Source organism: Monodon monoceros, unplaced genomic scaffold (genome assembly GCF_005190385.1).
Source record: "Monodon monoceros isolate NGI ecotype Baffin Bay Population unplaced genomic scaffold, NGI_Narwhal_1 Super_Scaffold_15, whole genome shotgun sequence".
NCBI classification, from domain to species: domain Eukaryota; kingdom Metazoa; phylum Chordata; class Mammalia; order Artiodactyla; family Monodontidae; genus Monodon; species Monodon monoceros.
This window is the reverse complement of record NW_021703771.1, coordinates 83,616,280-83,621,137: the sequence shown is the minus strand read 5'-3', so window position 1 is coordinate 83,621,137 and position 4,858 is coordinate 83,616,280.

Here is a 4,858-nt window from a genome sequence, read left to right as displayed (position 1 = left end):
CCCCCCCGGCCCAGGCGCCGCCGCCGCCGCCGCCGCGCCGTCTCCCTCCGGCGGGGTGGGCGGCCTGAAGGGTCGGCGGCGGACGGCGTGACGGAGGCGGCGCACGAGGAGCCCGGCCTGGGCGCCGGGCCGGGGTCGCCGCCCCGGGCGAGCGAGAGCGGAGGGAGGGGCCGGCGCTGGGCCGAAAGACGAGGGAGGGGGCTGGGTGGCTGTGCATTCCACTGGGGCGGGGGCGCGGGGGGCGCCGCCTCTCGCTCCCCGCCGCCGGGCCGGCTCATGTGGCGGGCGCGGTCTGGCTGTAGTGTTACGGGAGAGGGATTCCCAGCGGGACGAGCTACTGCGCGCCACGGCTGCGCTCGCCGCCGCACAGCCCTATCCTCACCCCCGTTACTATAGTTCTTTAAAAGCCTCTCCACCACCCTCCCCGCCGCCCCCACCCAAACAAATTTTTTTATCGTCCTGTTGCTTCACGGGGGACTTTCAGGCTGGGCGTTACGTGGCCCGACACGTAGCCGTAATGCCTGAGAGCGCGTGCGTGCGTGGGGGCCGGAGGCCACGCCCCTTCCGAGGGTCGCTCCGCCCCCGCCGGGGCCCCGGGAGCAGAGGGGGAGGTGCGGGGCCTGCGCGCGCCTGCGTGGGGCGGGGCCGGGGAGGGGGCGCGGCCCCGGGCGGGGGACGGGGAGGGGCGTTCCGAGCGCAGGGGTCCTGGTGCGGGGACCCCCGCGCGAGGTGGCCGGGCCGTCGAACCCCGGGGGGCGGGAAGTAGCGGGGTCTTGGCTCTCGGCCCTGCGCTGTAACGTGTCTTTGGCCCTGGGTCCTCCTGCGCAGGACGTGTTCACGATGGGCTCCGACTACTGCTGTGTTGTTGGTGGGCCCGCACGACGACCCCCGCTGTCCCAGCGGTCTCCTGCTGCTTCGAGAGCCACGCGGCGGGAAGGAACCGGAGGAGCAGCGGGTTCGCGTGGGCGCCCCTTGCCGCCCCGACTGCGTGGCTGTGGCGGTGGCCGTGCGTCGTGGGTCCGGGCTGGGGGCCGCGCTCCGGGCCCGGGTCCGCTCCGTTGCGGCATCCAGCTCTTCCAGGCTGCGGTGAAGAGTGAGCACCGGCGGTACCAAGTCGGGAGCGGAACGTGCAAGCTGTTTGTGATGTAGCGCTTCGTGACGGCATCAGTATCCAGTAACAAAATGAAGCCGCGATAAAGAAACGAAACACCGAGCATGCACCTAGTTGGAAAAGCGAAAGTCAACACTCATATTTGCAAACTTGCAGAAGTAATCATACCTTGGGCACGAGGTTTTTCATGCAATACAATCGATTTCAAACATTTAGGTTTGCTTGGGGAAATTTTCTGAACTGCAACAATGCAGTTGCAGTTCAGAAAATTTGGGTTATGTAATGTCAACCACCAAGTCTGTATCTGCATTTTATTGCAGGCCCTTTATGACATGTTCAATTAATGTAGACAAAATTATTTAACATCAAACTGACCCTTGTAAGCGTGACACGTGGCTGAAATATCTATTTCACGTCTATAATCATGTCAACTGTGTTTTAACTTAAGTGAGAACTTAGTGGGTTTTTTGCGGGGGGCGGAAATTTTGCTTCAAACAAATTCTGAAGAACACTTCTAAGTTTGAGTTGTATTGAAACTACGAAATGAATTTCAAACAAAAACTCTGGCAAGTAACTACTGGCCTGTCCGTTTAAAAAGCAGAAAGTGAGTTTGCTTTTAAAATTAAGCTGCTTTGATAGAGGAAATGGAATTGCTTTGTTAGACAAAGTTAAAAACATTTAACTCAAAATATTTTAAGTTCACCAACATCCATCACTGTTAGCAGAGGTATAGAGTATTCACCTAATTATCTATTAAAGGGTGAATTTTGTAAATGCAGGGAATAGTAATTTGACCAAAAAGCTGTTGTCATTTCGAAAACTAGTGTAAGGTATGCTACCTCCCTACCTGGCTAAATGATAGGTAGTTGTAAAGGGGTTTGGTACTAAGTGATTCTTTTGACTCTAGTTTAAAATGTTCAGTTTCCCTTCTTAATCTGTTCACTTGTTTATTAAGCTCCTAAGCCCTGTGCTAAGTGCTTTACATGTATATCTCATTTAATTGTTAGTTCAACCTTGTGGCTTTAACCTTATGCTTTTATCCCCATTTTACATAAGAGGAAACCCAAGGAGAAGGAGGTTAAGGAACTTGCCCAAGACTGTAGCTCATGAGGCCTGGATCTGGGATTCAAATCCACTTATATTTTATTCTAAAATCCATGTTCTGTGCCCCTTTACTAACCGTATCCTGTAAGGTTGGAACTTATGATAATGTTCCACCATTTTTGACCCATAGAAACTGCAGCTTCATATGGCTCACCGGTTCTTAAAATCTAGGTGAACCAAGTAAAAGTTAAAGAACAGTGATAGACAGTATTCATTTCCCATGTATTAAATCCCTTACAGTTACAGCGTGTGATGATAGCTACTATCTTTTGCCTTTTCAAATATACATAGATAACTTCTCTGCTCACAGTTCTTCAGTGGTTTACCCCTACAGATGAAAAACCCAAAGATCTTACAGAGGCCTGTGGGTCCCAGGTGCTCTGGCCCGTGCCGCCTGGATGACCTTAGCCTGGGCTCTTCCCACCCTGCCCCCCCCCCGTCCCGCCCCCTTCCCTTCCCTTAGACAGGCCAAGCAGGCCTTCTATTCCAAGACTTTGCCTTGGTGTTGCCTCTCCTTGCTGAGTTTTTCCCACACATCTGCAAGCCCCCTCCCACTCTTTCTCAGATCTTAATCAGAGAAGGCTTCCCTAACCACCCTCTGTATAAAATAGCATATGCATGTATGTAGACACACACACCTTCCATATTCTATCTGCTTACCCACTCCCCCTTTTAATTTTTTTCATAGGTTGTATTTCCACCTGACATGTTCTATCTATGGGTAAATTTGTCTGTCCCCTCCCCCTACACTGTAAGCTCCATGAGAGCAAATACTTTAATTTGTTCTGTCTAGAATTCCCAACACCTAGAAGAGTGCGTGGTACATATAGGCACGTTAAAAATATGTTCCAAAAAAAGTAGTAAGTACTTGAACTGTGCAAAACCCTTACCTACATTATTTCTTCTAATCTGTACAGCAAACATTTGAGGTGGGCATGAATAGCCAGATTTCAGAAGAGAGATGGCTGATGCTTAAGAATAGTAAGTAGCTGGTCCTATACAGGGCAGAACTGGATCCACACAGGGCGAGGCTTCTCACCTGTCTGCAGGTATCCACAATATCTCTCCCTTTTCTCTCCCAAACTCCTACCTCGGGCATTTTAGGCATATATCACACCATTAATTACCCAACAAATGACAAGTGCAGTGAGGAACACAGAAATTCTTGGGATACATCACTTGCCCTCCAGGAGCTTAAAAAGCTAAAAATTAATGTGGAAAGACTTTACATTATTACAAAAAAGTCATTTTTATGATATTCGTAAGTTACAATGTATTCATAAGTTACACAGTGACTTACAATATATGTATGGGTTAGCTCCCATTTGAAGATCCTTAGAACTTTTTTCACTGTGAGAAATTGTCATCTAATATATTACACTAAAAATGGTTCCACGTCGAATATCAGTAATTAACCACGAGTGGAAATACACTTTCTGTTCTCTTAAATTTGATTGGCTTCATTTGTTTATTGCCATTCTTCTTGACATTTAAAAATAGAAAATTATAGTATTCCGAACATTTTTTTCTTCAGCACCATGGAGTTCTTACAGGAACTAAAATATTTCTTGGACTTAAGCATCAGTCTTTGATGGCTTTTTGTCCCAAATGTTCTTTTTAAAAGTCTTAATCCTTAGATTTTCCTGAAAGGGAATGGGCCTTTCCCATTATCCTTGTGAAGTAAATGTTTGTTTATTGTCTGAAAAGATTTCTTGAGTACCCTTTTGAATTGGGGAGATGGCTTATCAGGTACTGTTTAAAAGGTTGAAAATGACACATTTTAAGTGTGACTATTTTAATCAACAAATACTTGAGTCCCTGTTATATCTAAATACCTGTGATTAACCCTAACGCACATACAGACTAAGCTGGGAGTTAATATCACATACATATGAAAAGTTAACTAATAAAAGTAGATGCTTAAGACAAAAGACCTTAAGAATGGAAATGAGCACTAGCTTCCAGGCCTGGAAAGCAAAGCAAGACCGCACGGAGAGCTGGGTCGGCTCTCCTGCTTGAGGAAGAGCAACAGAGCTGAGGGAGGACACCAAGGAAAGCTTGGAAAGTGGGAAAGTATAGGCTTTAGGGTAGGAGTTTCCATAAAGAGTAGGAGGTGCCAGATTGTGGTTGGCCTTGAATGTCAAGCTAACGTGTTCATAGAGAAGAGCCTTGGGAATTGTTTTTAATACAAAGAAATTAATCAATAAAATAGTACCATGGATTCCCCTCCGTGAGGCTATATCTATGTCTCTTAGTGTAAATACAGCATTTGTAAAATGAAAGGCACTGCTCGCATCTAATGGTAACTGTGCTGCCTTTTTAAACCACTAACATGATGGTTGCAGATGTAATACTAACATTGAGTTTAAACCACTGCTTGGGGTGAAATGTTAACCGAGGGTGTCAGGTTTCTACTCATTTGACCCTAAATGAACCTTTAGAGGCAAAAACATTCTCAGCCAGGATGCAGGCCCCTGTGCCATGTAATCCAATCTTCATTCCTTATTTAAACAGAAGCTTTAACTTAAAAAAATTGTCCGTTAATTATAGGAATATGAGACAAGTAAATATGCATTTTGTTTTGATCACTTTTCAGACATTCATGGTTTTAGGATTGCAAAACTGTTTCCAAAGTGTTTCCCT